Source organism: Arvicanthis niloticus, chromosome 5 (genome assembly GCF_011762505.2).
Source record: "Arvicanthis niloticus isolate mArvNil1 chromosome 5, mArvNil1.pat.X, whole genome shotgun sequence".
Classification (NCBI taxonomy): Eukaryota; Metazoa; Chordata; class Mammalia; order Rodentia; family Muridae; genus Arvicanthis; species Arvicanthis niloticus.
In genome coordinates this window covers 91,091,392-91,110,365 of record NC_047662.1, presented here as the reverse complement: position 1 = coordinate 91,110,365, position 18,974 = coordinate 91,091,392, and the positions used below count along the sequence as shown (strand labels likewise).

At 38.9% G+C, this 18,974-nt stretch overlaps 1 protein-coding gene and 1 pseudogene across 4 annotated transcripts in view; one reads left to right on the top strand and one right to left on the bottom strand.

Annotated features, from left to right (window-relative positions):
• The window catches only part of Fktn (fukutin), a 52,109-nt gene that overhangs the window by 31,982 nt on the left and 1,153 nt on the right, over positions 1-18,974 (top strand). The gene's annotated exons all lie outside the window — the stretch shown is intronic.
• Positions 5,131-16,788, bottom strand: LOC117708358 (ribosome biogenesis protein NSA2 homolog pseudogene; annotated as a pseudogene).

Genomic DNA, 18,974 nt, shown 5'->3' with positions numbered 1-18,974 from the left:
TGACCATACGCATGCATTTGAGCCATTAAGCAGAAAGAAGACTATTGTGTATACATAGAGGAGGAGATCTAGACTTACAGTGTTGCCTTTCTTAGGCTCATCTATTGTACCAGGGTCCCTGAGTCTTCATGTGAAGATTGGAAAGTAAATTTGTTTTGGGGGTTTGAGATTAATCCAAACCTTTTTCTGAAAGTCAGAAATTATCCCCAAATTGACTCTGATCCTAGAGCATATTCTTTAAACTTTTTTTAATTATAAAAACTTTGCTTTATGACAACAAACTATTGAGTAAAATCTGATTATAAAATACACAGGAATACACATTTTTTAAAAAAGAGAAATGGGCCAGTGAGATTATTTAGCAGGTAAAACACTTGTTGCCAGGCTTAACAACCTCAGTTGGATCATTGGGGATATACGTGGAGGGAGGAGACCAACTCCCACAGGTTGTCTCTGATATCCACACATGCAACACGCTGTGCCCACTACACGTGTACATACAAACAAATAAAAAATGATTAAAATTTGTAAATATACTTAGAAATAAATAAATTAATAAGTACATAAGTGTCTTGGTTAAGGTTTCTATTGCTGTTTCGGGGGGGGGGGGGGGGCACGCGCTTTTAACTCCAGCACTTGGGAGGCAGAGGCAGGTGGATTTCTGAGTTCGAGGCCAGCCTGGTCTACAGAGTGAGTTCCAGAGATAACCCTGTCTCGAAAAACCAAAAAAAAAAAAAAAAGGTTTCTATTGCTGTGATGAAACACCATGACAAAAAAGTAAGTTGGGGAGGAAAGGGTTTTACACTTTGACATTGTAGTGCATCATCAAAGGAAGGCAGGAACCTGGTGGCAGGAGCCATGGAGGGGTGCTGTTTAATCATAGTTTGCTTGGCCTGCTTTATTATAGCACCCAGGACCACCACTCACAATGGGCTGCCCCCTCTCCCCCATCAAGCACTAATTTAAGAAATGCTGTATAGGCTTACCTACAGTGTGAGCTTGAGGAATTTTCTTAATTGAGGTTCCTTCCTCTCAGATGACTTTAGCTTGTGCTGAGTTGACATAAGCTACCCAGCACAATAATAATTAATACCTAAAGTAAGGGGAATAGGGTGGGGGTTGGAAATATTTACAGCTTGTTTATTCAAAATATAACAGATGCCAAGTTAGTGTGTAGAGTTTTTTTTTTAATAGATTGCATACCATAGAAATTAAGATCATAGAGTCAGCTTTTGAATCCCAGCTCAATGTGTTACACAACAGCAATTTTTTTTTTTTCGAGACAGGGTTTCTCTGTGTAGCCCTGGCTGTCCTGGAACTCACTCTGTAGACCAGGCTGGCCTCTAACTCAGAAATCCCGCCTGCCTCTGCCTCCCAAGTGCTGGGATTAAAGGCGTGCGCCACCACTGCCTAGCTAACAGCAATATTTTTATTTCACCTCTCGTCATACAGTTTTTCCACTTCAAAGTTAGACCTGGTCATGTAGCCTTGTTTAAAGGATTAAAAGTATTAATGTACAGGAAGGGATTTTATGTGTGTCATGATGTCCTGAATGCTATTAGCTGGTATTAATACCACTACAGTAATAGCGAAAAAAATTATCCCTAAAAAGACTAAGAAGTCTTAGGACAGATGTACAGATAAGGCGCCATCTAGTCAGCTCGATAGGAAGTGCTGCATTGCTTTTTGAGAAGTCATGGAAAACATCAATCACTCTTTTGTCTTAAACTTCCTGTTAAGGGTGAACTTTTCTTTTCACGGGTGTGATCCAGAAGCGTAATCCTCAAAGGAAGCATTCATTTCAGCTGCTGCACTTTTGGTAGAGACAACTTTGGTTTGCTTCACAGCTCATTATAGTAGCAGCGTTTAGGAAGTGTGACATGCTCTGAGTAGCAGAGAAGTGAGCAGTGAGGGGCTGTCTGGACAGATGGTGTGCGTCCCAGATTTTCTATCATGCAACTGTGACCTTAAAAGGCAGAGAAAAGAGCAGGGGAGGCTGTGTGGAGCAGTGTCTTTGGAAGACTCCCCAACCATATGCCATTGTCAGCACTATTGCCTTTAAGGAAATACAGGATTTATCACGCTGCCATTTTCCAAGGGGAAAACCTGAAACAGTCATGAGGTCCATGTCAATCCAACATAACTCAAACAGCAGATCAATGCAGAAAATGTATTGTAATCAAGCTGTACCGATCCATCAGGGCCACAGACAGACTTGGGAGCTGAACTGCAACAACAAGCCAGAATATCAGAGTATTTAAGCTTGCAAATCGTAGATCTGTGCCAAGTAATTGTGACATTTTCCTACCAATCAGGATAGGAGTTGGTTCCTGGGCCTGGGAACATGAACTTAGTCTAACCCTGACAGCAAGATGGAGAAGTTGTCCTTGAGGTGGCTGGACTCCAACAACTGTCTCCTCCTAACAACAGAAGCTGTTCAGCTATTGGGAAGTCCCCAGCTTCCCTAGAGCCTAGGACCTTGAACCTAGTTTCCCCCTATGATTAAGTGGAGAGTGAAAACAAAATGGCAGTACTGAAGACAAGTTTGTTTTGCTTGTTGCCAATGAGCTAGTGTAAGAGTATTTTGTTTTTTAATTTTATAGCACTGTTTAAAACAAAACAGAAAAACATGTGTTGTTCATGCTGAGAAAAAAAAAAACCTATGGAATGCTTAACATTTTTTTTAAGGTAGGAACTCCAGGGGAAAAGCTTCTCTTTCTACACTGTGCTCCACATTCCTCTGACTGATACCTTGGATTGTAAGATTTAATAGTAATTTTACTATTAATAGCAACTGTAAAGATGTAGTTACCAGAGTGTCTGCTAGATGTGGCCCACTGTGTGTGTGTGTGTGTGTGTGTGTGTGTATGTGTTTACACATATACACATGTATAGATATGCATAAAATGGGGTTACCTGGTCCTAGAATATATGCGTTTCACCTTAAGGATTTTACTAAGGGACTGTTCTCTGCTGGACTTTATGTGATTGTCATTGTATTATAAGGTGCGCATTTGCTGCACATTCTTGGTAACACTTAATATTCTCTTTAATTTTTAACCATTTTGGTTAGATATGTATCAATACCATACCATAGATTTAATTTCCACTTTTTTGTATTCACTGACCATCTGGATGCTCTGTTTTGTGGGGAGCTTATTACATATCTTAGTGGTTTTCCTCTGAGATGTCAGTTCTTTTCTCACTAACCATCGCTGTCTGTATTAAAAACATCTTCCAATATGTCCTTTATTCTTCTCCCTTTCAATGGTAGCTTACTCACTGAAAGTTCTTAGTTTTAATGTAATTCTGTGTATCAGTGTTTATGTTCAGTATGTTTGTTGTCCTATTTGCAAAATATTTTCCTATTTGAGGTAATGAAGGTATTTTCTAGGTTGTCTTTTAGACACTTTGTTTTATATATAACAAAGTAAAGATCAAGTCTTAGCTTCCAGACTTTAGTCATACTAGATTTTTTGTTAGTGTTCTCTTTCTGTTCCAGGAGCCAGTCCAGTGTACCACATTCCTTGGCTTTTGACTCTTGATTTTAATCCATGAGTTTAAGAATGACACCAGTAATTACAGACTGCCAGTCATCATTATCCTAGCTCTTCCGAGACAACGGCATTGACTTACTTTGTCTGTAAAGTTTAGTACCACTGTAGAAATGATCTTCCCTCCCTCCAAGTTTTCATAGATCTCCCCCAACCCCCACTCCAGAGTCCTTTGCTAACCTATCTGCCCTAAATTATAGATAAAGTCAGTCTTGATAAACTCTCAGGCTGAGTGAAACCTCGGTGCCACTTGACTCTGAATCAGCTCTCTGCTGTTTAGTGAGCAGGAGAGGTGATTCTCAGATGATTTGATTTTCAAGAACTGAAACAATGAAGCTAAGTCATTCTGCTTTTCACTGTGTGACAGAGTTAGCGTTAGAGCTGTCCCTCACGGACTCCCAGCTTCAGAGGCTGATGCAGCTCCTCTAGTTCCAGCTCTCAAGAAACACAGTTGTCTCTGCAGGACTTACAGCTGCAAAGCTAAGAGGCAGATTTGAGTAATTTCTTTAAATGAGTATGTTGAAAGCCTTGGCTTTCCCCAAGTGACCCCATTTCCTGCTCTATTTATATATTCATATTTTGCAACATACCGATTATATCATGGGTCTCTGTAATTGAATCTCCAGACAGTGAGTGAGGAGCAGGTGTTAAGAGGAAGGACTGAGGGAGAAACCTCAAGAAGTGGTTGCTTTTAAAGTGAGCTTTGGGTTTTTTTATTCGTTTGTTTTTGGGTTTTTTTTGGGGGGGGTGTTTTAAGAAAATTGTACTAAACTTTTATCTATGTGAAATAAAAGTTGTAATTTTTCAAACATATATTTTGTTAAACATAATTCTATAAGTTGTTAATTTGGTAGTGTCTGAAGAGACATTTCCACTACAAGACCTATGTACAGGTGTTAACAGTTTTATTCAGATAAGCCGAATGGTTTGGTTTTACCTGTGCTATCCACATGTCCCAAACCATCTTCTGGTGACCAGATACATTAATTGTATCTGATTGCTGAAGAGGAATGAGTTACCAGATATACTAACATGGGTGAATCTTTAAAACATGCATAGTGAAAGAAGTCAGATGGGAGGAGGACTTAAGTGCATTTTCATTTATTTGAATTGTCTGCTGAACATGGTGGTATGCATGTGGAATCCCAGCATTCAACAGGCTGAGTCAGATGACTAGCTACAAGCCTGGGTCGCCCCAGTCTCCATCCAGAATCAAAACCCTCCATGTAGGTTCTCTTCCAGGGAGGCTTGAACTCAGGTTGTCAGGCTTGGCAGCAAGTGCCTTTTACCACCACCCAGAACTCACTGTTTTTTTTTTTTTTTTTAATCACTTAAAATAAATGCATTTCATTCCATAAGATTATACCTCAAAGCATTGAGTTAGGCTAAAAATACAAAAATACTTTATAATTTTGAAAATTGATGCTAAGACAAAATAGTCTAAAATTACATCGAGAAACAGCACTGTATGGGCCAGAGGCAGTGAAGTTGATCAAGGAAGACCTAATTGCATGGAGACCCTTGCATCTGATTAGACTAGGTAATATGCTCTGGCAGTTTTATTTTCCTTTACAACTTAATAAATACTTCTTGATGACTGCACATGAGGTAAGGCTACTTGGTAGTTCAGAAAGGTAACAGCGATGGTGTTTCCCTGACAGTCTTCAGTAGTGAGTGGAACGACTTGTATGACATCACTGTCAAACCAGCAAGACTGCATTATGCACCCATCATTTTCAGGATTGTTGGTAACTTGGGCATACTTTCCCCAAATAACCTTGCCTCTTTGTGTCACAAGGCCCTCACATTCACTTCAATAACTGTATCTTTGGTGATCACACCCAGTGTTGTACATAATGGGGATGATGGATTCTTTTTATAGGCAGGCAAAAAGTAGCTTTCAGCTCAGGGTGTGTGACATGAGCTTTTTTGACATGTAGACCCATTGGCCTAATGAACCTTTCATATTTAGGTGGTTTTTATGTAAAACCATCAGCAACAAAGCAGACTTTAGTAACCATTCTCTTCCATGCTGTCTTTTTTCTTTTTCCAGTTAGAATAACTTTCAACACTTCTGTTTCTCCTTGGGCAGGAACTTTGGTTAGAGGGACCTCCCATTTTCCTGCCTTTTCTTTTCATTTCTGCTTAATCATGTTGGAAAGTACTTTTGTTCTTGACTGCCTGTCTCTGTCCAGCAAACAGGCAGGGATTGCTCCTTGCGGACTCTTCTCATCATCTTTCTGCTTGGTGTTTCTTTTTCATGCATCTTTTTTTATTGAATATTTTATTTATTTATAGTACAGATGTCATCCCCTTTCCCCCTTTCCCTTCCCTAGAACCTTCTATCGTATACCTCCTCTTCCTTTATGCTTTTATACCATTTTGATTACATCATGTATTAAGGTCAGTTCTAGGTTGAGGAACTAGCAATACAATAGATACAAATAGTCAAGGAACAAACAATACAATAAACACAAATAGTCAAAGAAAAAGCAAGGCATTAAACTCAATTACGTGAACACTCCCATGATCACTGTTTCTAAAGGCTATCAGGATAACCAAAGTATCTGAGCCTACCTCCCTGTCCTAGCTCAAGGTCATTTTCATATCTGAAGCCTACTTCCTTGTTCTTGGCCAATGTCATATTCCTGCCAAGCAGCCTTTTTCCTTGTCCTTGGCCCATGTCAGCTTCTTGCCAAGCAGCCCCAAAGGCTCTCCACCTCTCCCCCTTTTTTATTTTATAAATAAGACTGAGCTTGTCTCAGGTCATTCTGAAAAGAATGCCTTCCTTACCTGTCATGGAATATGCATTATCAAAGGCAATACATTTATGTCTTAGGTTGGTAAGGCTCTGTGCAGAATTTTACCCATCCTTGGCTTGCCAACCTGTTAAATTAATAACTCTGTCTGAGGGTCCATTATTAGTTTCAAGTCATGTACTTTGGCTGCCAGCCTGTTGATGTAGTTAGAGACAAGCTTTAACATGATGGGCAGGAATAAAAGTATTCCCAGGACAAGAAGGGCTAGCCTGATTAAGCTATATATGCCATTCCTGAGGTTTAACCAAAATGGAAATACTGACCTCAGGCCATGGATAATTTTATTGGCATTATCTGCAGCATCAAAGCTCAACAGAGCAGCATTTTTAAAATTTATAAGCTCACTATGCAAAGTTTACACACCCAGAGAGGTATTAGGATTATGCTAAATATCCTAAAGGTGTCTTTAAACTTTTTTCTAATTATAATGACAATCATCATGAATTTCAAAAGTAATACTACTCCAATGATATTTGTCATGACACTTGGGATGGCGCCTAACTCTTGAACCCTGAACCTCCTTGAGATAATTTGAATAGGTTATAGAGCATTAATCTGGTGTTCCAGATACCTATATAAATCCTTTTGTGTACTCAATACATTAGTAACATTTTTTTGCTAGATGGTTAACAAAAATAGTTGTCTTAACTCCTTGTGTCAATGCTATTGCAGAAGTAGTGGTGCTAGCAATTAATGAAATTAAAGCTGTTATGCCAGCAATAATCAAGCCTGCTACCCTCTTGCTTCTGCTTAAAGCCTAACTCACTTCTTCCAGCACTTTCAAGCTTTTCTCAGCAAATCAAGGTTTTCTAATACTCAGGGCAGTGAGACAAAAGCTTGTTGATAGACCCCATAACAAACATGCCAGGTTTCAACACACTAATACAATTGGAAATTATACAGTCAATGTAACTTACAATAAATACCGTTGAAGAGACAAAACCAATTTTATCTTGACAATGAAAAGAGCCTTAAAACATGCACTAACCGTTGTTTGAAATCCAGATCCTGTCCCAACTTTATCTCTTGCTATCATAACATCATAGTGAGCTACAGCTAGCTTCCAAATATGTCCCTGACAGTGTCCAGATCCAGTCTTCCAAAAGTAGACTGTTATTTCCAATATTGGATTTCTAGACCAGTACATGATTGAGTCCTAATAGCTGGTCACCTTTAAGAAGAATACAAGAGACATTATAATTTCTCTTTTTGATTCTCTGTCCCACAAGGTCTAAAAACTTGAGGCAAGGCAGCTTGTCCCATCTGGGATATAGTCAAGTAAGGGTGGGTCAGGAACATATGTCCAATACAGCTCCCCAGTCACCCTTGTCAGGGTACTCAGAAAGCTCACAGGTCAGCATCATACTTTGTCTCAGCAACAGTATGTCTCACTGTTCCGCGCACCTCCCAAGCCCCTTTTCGCCCGCGAATAAGGACACGAGAGGCAATAATCGGGTATTACTGCAGACGAGGATTTACTTCTTGTAACAGTAAAGCGGAAAGACGGAAAAAGCCGGAAGAGGCACCGCTTAAATACGCCCTAGAGTGACGTGTTCACTTCTGATTGACTGTTCACTCATCACCCAATATTACGCCTCGGGATTGGCCAGTGACTTTGGCAGGCTTTCTGCCTTTGCAGCTGCACAGTTAATTGTTTACCAGTGGGAAGCGCCATCTTGGAATGGAACCACTACATCTCACCAATCTTTTTAAAGTTCCATGGACCTCTTCCACAATACCTTGTCCTTGAGGATTATACAAAATCCCCATAATAAATTATTGACAAAAAGTCTCGACTGCTCAGCTACAATTGCCAGACCCATTATCTGTTTTTTTTCCCATTGGATATTTTATTTATTTACTTTTCAATGTTATCCCCTCTCCCATTCCCCCCAAAACTCCTTATTATCCATCCCCCCTTCTCCTACTTCTATGAGAGTGTGCCCCCACCATCCATCCATTCCTGCCTCCCTGCTCTCGACTTCCCCAATTCTAGGGAATCCAAAGTTGCAGGGACCAAGGCCCTCCTCTTCCACTGATGCCTGACAAGGCCATCCTCAACTGCCTATACAGGTGGAGCCATGAGTCCCTCCCTTTGTGTTCCCAGGCTGGAGGTTTAGACCCTGGGAGCTCTGATTGAGCATTTTGATACTCCTTCTACGAAGGACCAAAGGACCCACACTTTGGTTTTTCTTCTTCTTGAGCTTCATGTGGTCTGTGCATTATATCTTAGGTATTGTGAGCTTTTGGGCTAATATCCACTTGTCAGTGAGTGCATACCATGTGTGTTTTTTGTGATTGGCTTACCTCACTCAGGATATTTTTCAGTTCCATTCATTTGCCTAAGAATTTCATGAACTCATTGTTTTTAATAGCTGAGTAGTACTTCACTGTGTAAATGTACCACATTTTCTGTATCCATTCCTCTGTTGAAGGACATCTGGGTTCTGTCCAGTCTCTGGCTATTATAAATAAGACTGCTATGAACATAGTGGAGTATGTGTCCCTGTTGTATGTTAAAACATCTTTTGGGTATATGCCCAGGAGTGGTATAGCTGGGTCCTCAGGTAATACTATGTTTAATTTTCTGAGGAACTTCCAGACTGCTTTCCATAGTGGTTGTACCAGCTTACAATCCCACCAATAATGGAGGAGTGTTCCTCTTTCTCCACATCCTCTCCAGCATCTGCTATCACCTGAGTTTTTGATCTTAGCCATTCTGACTGGTGTGAGGTGGTATCTCAGGGTTGTTTTGATATGCATTTCCCTGATGACTAAGGATGCTGAACACTTCGTTAGGTGCTTCCCAGTCATTCAATTTTCCTCAGTTGAGAATTCTTTCTTTAGCTGTGTACCCCATTTTTAATAGGGTTATTTGATTGTCTAGAGTCTAATTTCTTCAGTTCGTTGTATACCTTGGATATTAGCCCTCTATCAGACATAGGATTGGTAAAGATCTTTTTCCAATCTGTTGGTTGCTGCTTTGTCCTATTGATGGTGTCCTTTGCTTTACAGAAACTTTGCAGTTTTACCAGGTCCCATTTGTCAATTCTTGATCTTAGAGCATAAGCCATTGGTGTTCTGTTCAGGACCTTTTCCCCTATGCCCATGTGTTCGAGGCTTTACCTCATTTTCTCTTCTATTAGTTTCAGTGTAGCTGGTTTTATGTGGAGGTCCTTGATCGACTTGGACTTGAGCTTTGTGCAAGGAGATGAGTATGGATCAATTTGCATTCTACATACTGACCTCCAGTTGAACCTGAACCATTTGCTGAAAATGCTGTCCTTTTGCCACTGGATGGTTTTAGCTCCTTTGTCAAAGATCAAGTGACCATAGGTGTGTGGGTTCATTTCTGGGTCTTCAGTTCTATTCCATTGATCTTCCTGCCTGTCTCTGTACCAATACCATGCAGTTTTTATCACTATTGCTTTGTAGTCAGCTTGAGGTCAGGGATGGTGATTCCCCCAGAAGTTCTTTTATTGTTGAGAATAGTTTTCTCTATCCTGGGCTTTGTGTTATTTCAAATAAATTTGAGAATTGCTCTTTCTATCTCTATGAAGAATTGAGTGGGAATTTTGATGAGGATTGCATTAAATCTGTAGATTGCTTTTGGCAAGATAGCCATTTTTACTATATTAATCCTTCCAATTCATGAGCATGGGAGATCTTTCTGCCTTCTGAGATCTGCTTCTATTTCTTTCTTCAGGGACTTGAAGTTCTTGTCATACAGATCTTTTACTTGCTTGGTTAGATTCACACCAAGGTATTTTATATTATTTGTGACTATTGTGAAGGGTGTCATTTCCCTAATTTCTTTCTCAACCTGTTTATCTTTTGAGTAGAGGAAGGCTACTGATTTGTTTGAGTTAATCTTATATCTAGCCACTTTTCTAAAGTTGTTTATAAGCTGTAGGAGCTCTCTGGTGGAAGTTTGGGGGTCACTTAAGTATACTATCATATCCTCTGCAAATAGTGAAATTTTGACTTCTTCCTTTCCAATTTGTATCTCTTTGACCTCCTTTTGTTCCCTAATTGCTCTGGTTAGGACTTCCAGTACTATAGGGAGAGAGTGGGCAGCCTTGTCTAGTCCCTGATTTTAGTGGGATTGCTTCAAGTTTGTCTCCATTTAGTTTGATGTTGGCTACTGGTTTGCTGTATATTGCTTTTACTATGTTTAGGTATGGGCCTTGGATTCCTGATCTTTTCAAGATTTTTATCATGAAGGGATGTTGAATTTTGTCAAATGTTTTCTCAGTGTCTAGTGATATGATCATGTGGGTTTTTTTCTTTGAGTTTGTTTATATAGTGGATTACATTGATGGATTTCCGTATATGAACCATTCCTGCATTCCTGGGATAAAGCCTACTTGATCATGATGGATAATTGTTTTGATGTGTTCTTGGATTTGGTTTTCGAGAACTTTATTGAGTATTTTTGCATCGATATTCATAAGGGAGATTGGTCTGAAGTTCTCTTTCTTTGTTGGGTCTTTGTGTGATTGAGGTAGGAGCATAATTGTGGCTTCATAGAATGAATTGGGTATGTTCCTTCTGTTTCTGTTTTGTGGAATAGTTTTTAGAGAATTGGTATTAGGTCTTCTTTGAAGGTCTGATAGAACTCTGCATTAAAACCGTCTTGTCCTGGATCTTTTTGGTGGGGAGACTTTTAATGACCACTTCTATTTCTTTTAGTGTTATGGGATTGTTTAGATGGTTTATCTGATCCTGATTTAACTTTAGTAACTGGTATTTGTCTAGAAAATTGTCCATTTCATCCAGATTTTCCAATTTTGTTTAGTATAGGCTTTTGTAGTAGGATCTGATGATTTTTTTTTTTTAATTTCCTAGGTTTCTGTTGTTATGTCACCCTTTTCAGTTCTGATTTTATTAATTTGGATACTGTCTCTCTGCCCTCTGATTAGTCTGGCTAAGGGTTTATCTATCTTGTTTATTTTCTCAAAGAACCAGCTCCTGGTTTTATTGATTCTTTGTATAGTTCTTTTTGTTTCTACTTGGTTGATTTTAGCCCTGATTTTGATTATTTCCTGCCATCTACTACTCTTTGGTGTGTTTGCTTCTTTTTTGTTGTTGTTGTAGAGCTTTCAGGTGTGTTGTCAAGCTGCTAGTGTATGCTCTCTCCAGTTTCTTTTTGTAAGCACTTAGAGCTATGAGTTTTCCTCTTAGCACTGCTTTCATTGTGTCCCCTAAATTTTGGTATGATGTGTCTTCATCTTCATTAAATTCTAAAAAGTCTTTAATTTCTTTATTTTTTTCCCTGACCACAGTATCATTGAGTAGAGTGTTGTTCAGTTTCCACGTGAATGTGGGCTTTTCATTGTTTTTGTTGTTATTGAAGACCAGCCTTAGTCCATCGTGAAATGATAAGATGCATGGGATTATTAAACTTTTCTTGTATCTGTTGAGGCCTGTTTTGTGACCAATTTTATGGTCTATTTTGGAGAAGGTACCATGAGGTGCTGAGAAAAAGTATATTCTTTTGTTTTAGGATGAAATGTTCTATAGATATCTGTTAAAACCATTTGGCTCATAACTTCTGTTAGTTTCACTGTATCTCTGTTTAGTTTCTGTTTCCATGATCTGCCCATTGCTGAGAGTGGGGTGTTGAAGTCTCTCACTATTATTGTGTGAGGTGCAATGTGTGTTTTGAGCTTTAGTAAGGTTTCTTTTATGAAAGTTGCTGCTCTTGCACTTGGTGCATAGATGTTCAGAATTGAGAGTTCATGTTGGTTGACTTTTTCTTTGATGAGTATGAAATGTCCTCCATTATCGTTTTTGATAGCTTTACGTTGAAAGTCGATTTTATTTGATATTAGAATGGCTACTCCAGCTTGTTTCTTAGGACCATTTGCTTGAAAAATTGTTTTCCAGCCTTTTACTCTAAGGTAGTGTCTGTCTTTGTCACTGAGGTGGGTTTCCCATATGCAGCAAAATGCTGAGTCCTGTTTACGTATCCAGCCCGTTAGTCTGTGTCTTTTTATTGGGGAATTGAGTTAATTGATGTTAAGAGATATTAAGGAAAGGAGATTGTTGCTTCCTGTTATTTTTATTATTAGCAGTGGGATTGTTTGTGTGGCTGTCTTCTTTTGAATTTTTGGAAGAAGATTACTTTCTTGCTCTTTATAGGGTATAATTTCCCTTCTTACTTTGAAGCGTTCCCTGTATTATCCTCTGTAGTGCTGGGTTTGTGGAAAGATATTGTGTAAATTTGGTTTTGTCATGGAATATCTTGGTTTCTCCATCTATGGTAATTGAGAGTTTTGCTGAGTGTAGTAGCCTGGGCTGGCATTTGTGTTCTCTTAGGGTCTGTATGACATCTGTCCAGCATCTTCTAGCTTTTATAGTATCTGGTGAGAAGTCTGGTATAATTCTGATAGGTCTGCCTTTATATGTTACTTGGCCTTTTTCCTTACTGCTTTTAATATTCTTTCTTTGTTTTGTGCATTTTTGTGTTTTGATTATTATGTGACGAGAGGTATTTCTTTTCTGGTCTAGTCTATTTGGTGTTCTGTAGGCTTCTTGTATGTTTATGGGCATCTCGTTTTTTAGGTTAGGGAAATTTTCTACTATAATTTTGTTGAAGATATTTATTGGCCCTTTAAGTTGGTAATCTTCACTTTCTTCTCTACCTACTATCCTTAGGTTTGGTCTTCTCATTATGACCTGAATTTCCTGGATGTTTTGGGTTAAGAACTTTTTGTATTTTGCATTTTCTTTGACAGTTGTGTTGATATTTTCTATGGTATCTTCTGCACCTGAGATTCTCTCTTCTATCTCTTGTGTTCTGTTGGTGATGTTTGCATCTGTGACTCCTGATTTCTTTCCTAGGTTTTCTATCTCCAGGGTAGTCTCCTTTTGTGGCTTCTTTATTGTTTCTACTTCCATTTTTATGTCCTGGATGGTTTTGATCAATTCCTTCACCTGTTTGGTTGTGAACATCCCGGGTTCCAAAAACCTCTTAATTTCTGGGTGTCACTGGCCCATGAGCCCGATTCACTCAGGCCAGAATGGGAAAAGGGCATATGCTATGATCTTTTAAAAATCTTTTTGTATCTGGTGTGAAATTTGAACTCCTAACTTTAACCTCCCTATCTAATTATTAAATCTAAAGAGAAATTTTTCAAAAATTATCTGGCAGAAAATAATTACAGCTAGATAATTTTATTGATAAGCTACAGATCTAGTTTTTATAAGTCACATAGTGTAAATAAAAGTGCTTCAAAACTTAGTCCTCTGGCACGTTTTATGCATGTGTTTAAGCTGTTGGATTTTTAATCATAAAGAGTGTCCATTCATCTGTTAAGTGATACCTATCCTTGCAGGCTTTAATTTGTCTACTCATTAATAATATAAATTATTATTTTCTTCTCTGCTGCCTTTACTTCTCTTTCTCATGTGTGTGTGTGTGCACGCACACACACATGTGCATGCACGTGGGCACACATGTATATTTAGGAGTGGAGAATGAGGTGTAAGATCTCAGACACTATTTCAGCCTATGTCCTGGAGAGTATATTAATTCCTCTATGACTCCTTCCACATGGTATCCTGTGGTGGGATTATGAAATGTTTAGAGGAAGAGACATTTAACAGTGGCTGTCCTGGAACTTACTCTGTAGACCAGGCTGCTTTAAACGCATAGATCCACCTTCTTGTGCCCCTCAGTGTTGGGATTAAGGGCATGTACTACCACCACCCACCTGACAGTTTTTTAAAAAGAAATACTCATCAGCATACTGTGACTTTGGTTTTTCAAGAGTTGAGTCTAAATCTTAGATGAGTGTGTAAGATCAGGATTGTTAAACATATACAAATTTGACAGTGGAAAGTATAAAATGTCATGATAAGGCCCATTATTATATATGATTAATATATATTAATATGAAAATGAATATGAAACAAACAAAAAGGATTAGTAACTAATTGTAATAGTATGGTCCAAGCACTTAGAAGGCTATGGCAGGAGGATTGAAAGTTTTAGGTTCAACAAAAGAATACCAGGTATGCCTTATCAGTAATACAGAACAGAAGATGGTGTTCCATAATCTCACACAAACTAGAATAATAATGATCAACTTTTAATGTTACACACAATTAAAAGTCAGATTCAGGGCAAGACAGAAGTAACATAAATACAGAAAGGCTAAGAAGGTTGAGGCCTCACAGATCTGTACTCAGAGATGTATTAAAGAAGCCAGAGTACGCTGGGGAGGTGGTACAGTGGTGAAGGCATTTACCATGCAAGCCAAAAGAGCAGAGCTCAGATCCCCAGAACCCACGTAAATGCCCATGATTCACCTATAATCCCAGCCTTGGAAGGAACAACAGAAATAGGAAAGACTCCCCAGAGCTAGAAGAGAACTAGCTCCATTGTGAGCTCTGGATTTGATTAAGAGACCTGCATCAGGATACAAAAGAGACAGGGAGGAAGATTCCCGATAACCACAGACAAGCATGCATGTGCTACACACACACACACACACACACACACACACACACGTAAACACACACACACGTAAACACACACAGAAGGAAAAACACAAAAATCCAGAGGGAAGCTATCATGTATTATATATGTTACAAACATTAATAAAACTTTTCATTGGTGTTTGAGCATAATTTTTTCCACATAAATGAATAACAGAGGAGAAAAATGTGATTATTTATTATGACCATAATGGAATTTATTACAAATTAGTAATTTAAAAATACCTTTTAAATATGTGGAAACTTTTAAATATTCTCTGTTAAAATGAGTAAAAAGGTATAGTAGAAAATACAGATAGTTTGCACATTACTGAAACAGAATATAAACGAGTAAATATAAATTTATAGCCTTGAAAAAATACTTGTAAAACTTGGGTCTGAAGAGGTGCCTAGTGCTTAAGAGTACTTGCTGCTCTCCCAGAGGAGGGCATGAGTTCAATTCCCAGCACCCAGTTGGGTGGCTCACAACCACCTACAACTTCAACTTCAAGGGACCCTTCTAAATTCTGTGGATACACACACACACACACACACACACACACACACACACACACACACAAACAGACATATTCATGTAAAGATAAACATTTTTAAACACTTACACAACTTAAGGGTTTACATGAAGATAGTATAGATGATCAGTGAATTCTGACAGAGGAAAATGAAGGAAGCAAGCCAAAAGAAATTAATTTAAAAGAAAAAACACTGTAAAAGACTAATTCTACATGCTGATTTGTTTTAAAATTAATTTTGAAATTATATAGCAGACATTTAGCACAATTGATCAAGGCATGAGAGTGGAATAAATAAAGATAACATTTATTCCCCAAACCCAAGATGTCTGGCCCTTTATACTTCTCGCTGGGTTGTGCTGACAATGAGAAAATACTATAAGTAGTATGGGAGACCTTAGACCAAGCAGGACCACAATGGGGGCAAGATGTGAAAATGGTAAAAAAGAAGAAAAAACAAAAGGTAAGAAAATACAAAGAAGAATCAACTCAAGAAAATACAAATAGCCTATTCCCAACTTGGGGAGATACACATATCCTATACCCAGTCAAGAAACTGGATTTTCTCCTTCCAAAAGTTACCAAGACCTCCATAGTTTACAAGTAAACTGACCATCATGTCTTCATATAGGAAGTTCCCTGCAGAGTAGCCTGTTTATAAACACAGGAAGAGAGCAGCTGAGTCTCAGTATGTGGGCCTTGGCAAACCCAGGCATGGACTGCCTCAGAAAAGTTTTAAGCAGGGAAATAGCACAGTAAGCCCAGGTGAAAACACGCTAAAAGGACAGTTTCATAGTGCATACTCCTTAAAGGATTGAAGGGAACGCTGTGCATAAGCCTGTGCATAAGCCTGGTATCCCATCCCCAGCCCTGCCACAACGGGTTAGAGGGTGGGCTGGTGACTGAATTGATGTCATTAAAAATAATAATAAAATAAAATCTGTAATTAAGCAAAAATCTTTTGAGAAAATTTGAATTAAAGGGGCTATGGGGTGTCCTTGACTTGATGAACGGAAGATAATGAAAATCTAGAGTGAGCATCATGTTTAATGGTGAAACTTCAGAAGCTTTTTCCATTACAGTCAGAAGAAGCAGTGTTTGTTGAGCCCTATTAAGCAGTGTGCTGGTGTTCAGGCACTGGAATAACAGATAAATTGGGAGGTAACGCCGACATAAGATGCTAATGTTAATAAACATTAGTTTGTGTTGTCTTGAGAGAAATTCTGGGGGAAGGGGAGTTGGCTGTGCTCTTGCAACAGCAGCATGTAATGCAGACTTCCATGTAGAAAAGTCGAATTCCGTTGTAGTTGACGGGTCTGTCTCACTTCGCCTTCTTAATGAGCACAGTGAACGCACTGCTCTGGGTGCTGGAAAAGCTCGCTCCTCATTAGCAATCATGTTCAGAGATAGTACAATTAAGCTGACAAAATTATTTTTAACTACCCCAAAGTGGCTTTATTGGTTTTAAAGAATTTGGAGGAAAATAAAAATACCCTCCTCTAGCTCACTCTCCAATCCAGCAACTGTTCTAACTGCCGTTTTAGGCAGAAGCAGTGTGAAGTTAAGTGGTTCAAGTTGGGAACAGATGGGAGAAATCTCTTGGTAGCAAGATCTCCCAAGTTTGGAGCCTCAGTTAGAGAGCTGCAGTCTAAATTTAAACCTGTTCCCATTTTGGATCCCATTCTAAGGCTTTAAAGTACAGACTGCTCTGCCAGACTTAATCATAGCTTTTAAATCCAAAGTAACACTGAGAGATTTAGAATCGATCAGTATTTACTGGTAACCCAGGCAAAGTATATGGCATGTGCTACTCTTTGTGACTTCCTGCCCTTTTCCTGTCCATGGCCTGACTTCATAATTAGTTACGTTTTATGGTTTGTTTATCTTCCCTATTCTGGAAAGCTAAGATATTCTTTGGAGAGAGGCAGAGATACAAAAATCACAGAGGGTTTGGGGATTGGGGAAGAACAGGTTTAGGAACAAAGGTTAACACTAGAGTTGAATTGTTTCTGTATGATTGTCATGGTGTTTCACGGTATTTTACATGTTCTGGGTTTGCTCTTAGATTCTTCTGCACTGTTCCAAGCATTGTTTGTGTGGTCTGCAGTATTCTACCACGTGTATTCTAAAGCTGTTGTCTCTCTCGCTCAGCTGTATGATGAGACTGTAGAACTAATAGTTGAGAGAGATGCTTCCTGGCTGCTGTTACTAAGGGAGATCATGCCGGCTTCACTTGAGGTTCAGTGTATCAACTTGATGGTGTGGGACAGGTGGACATTCTGCTGACCAGCAAGTGATTGTGGAGGGCGGAGGCTAATGATGAATGCATGTGTCTCATGACAAAATGAGTAATCCCATGGATGAGTGTGCAGGGTAAAATTGGGACCAGCAGATGTCGATTCTAAGCAGTATCTTATTTCTTTCTCGGCAAGACTTTATGTGGCTATCTTTTCATAGATGCCAGCTGAGTGGGGCTGTCCACTCACCACCTGTGCCCAATGGCTTTTATACAGGCACTTGCTGCTTTCTTTAGAATTTATTCAGACACACTTTTTTTTTTTTTTTTTTTCCGAGAACAGACACACTTTCAAGTACTTCTTTTAGTGGTGAGATGAGATATTCAAAAGCAGAATCCATTCTCGGGGTTCACTTGGTGGTGAACATGATAATCAAAACAGATACCTTTTCTCCAATTCTCTACTCTTCTTTGGCTTTCTAGTATATTAAATTCTTGTGGTCCCTATTATTGTTTTCATTTCAGGATTAATTACTGAAAGGTCTTTTTGAGTTATAAAGAAAAAAAATTCTCATTGAGACTCTTAATATAGACCTATGTAACTTTAAACAGACCTGCTGCTTCTAGTTTTCCTTTGTAATATATCATGTATAATTTATACTTAATCTGAAGTACCTATTTAAATATTTTGTGTTTTGAGACAGGGTCTTATGTAGCCCAGGCTGCCCTCAAAGTCACTATATGACTAACGCTGGTCTTGAACTCCTGATCCCCACGCCTCTCCCTTCCAAGTGCCACAATTACAGGCATGTATCACCATGCCCATCATTATCCAAAGTACCTTTAAAATGCCTATTTTTGGTTAATTCATAAGCTTACAAATTCTTACAGTTCTGTAGCAGATACAAGCAAATTCATTTTAACTGGTATTTCTTAGGCAGGTTTAGAGATGTTCTTTAGAGTCTAAGAGGAAAGGGGGGTAGAAAGTAAAGTTACTGTCTGTAGAGCGAGGGAAAAGCCTCGAGGATACTATTGGATCAGTCCATATCCTTGGAACTCCACATTATGCAAGAGAAGAAAACAACCATTTCTTACATCTTGTGGAAACTCCACTTGACACCTCTTTCCCCAGGTTTCCCAACACAATACCAGAGCAGATTTTGATTTGCCTAATCTTGGTGGGCTCCCATCTCTGTAACAGTCACTGTGATTTGGCTAGTGCCAGGCCTGGATTTGGTTTACTTTATAGTTTGGTTTGTTTCTCATCTTTAGAGTTTATGGATGGGATTAACTCTCCTTCAGATTGGCAGAGACTAGAAGAGGAAAACTGGGGTAGCATTAATCCTGA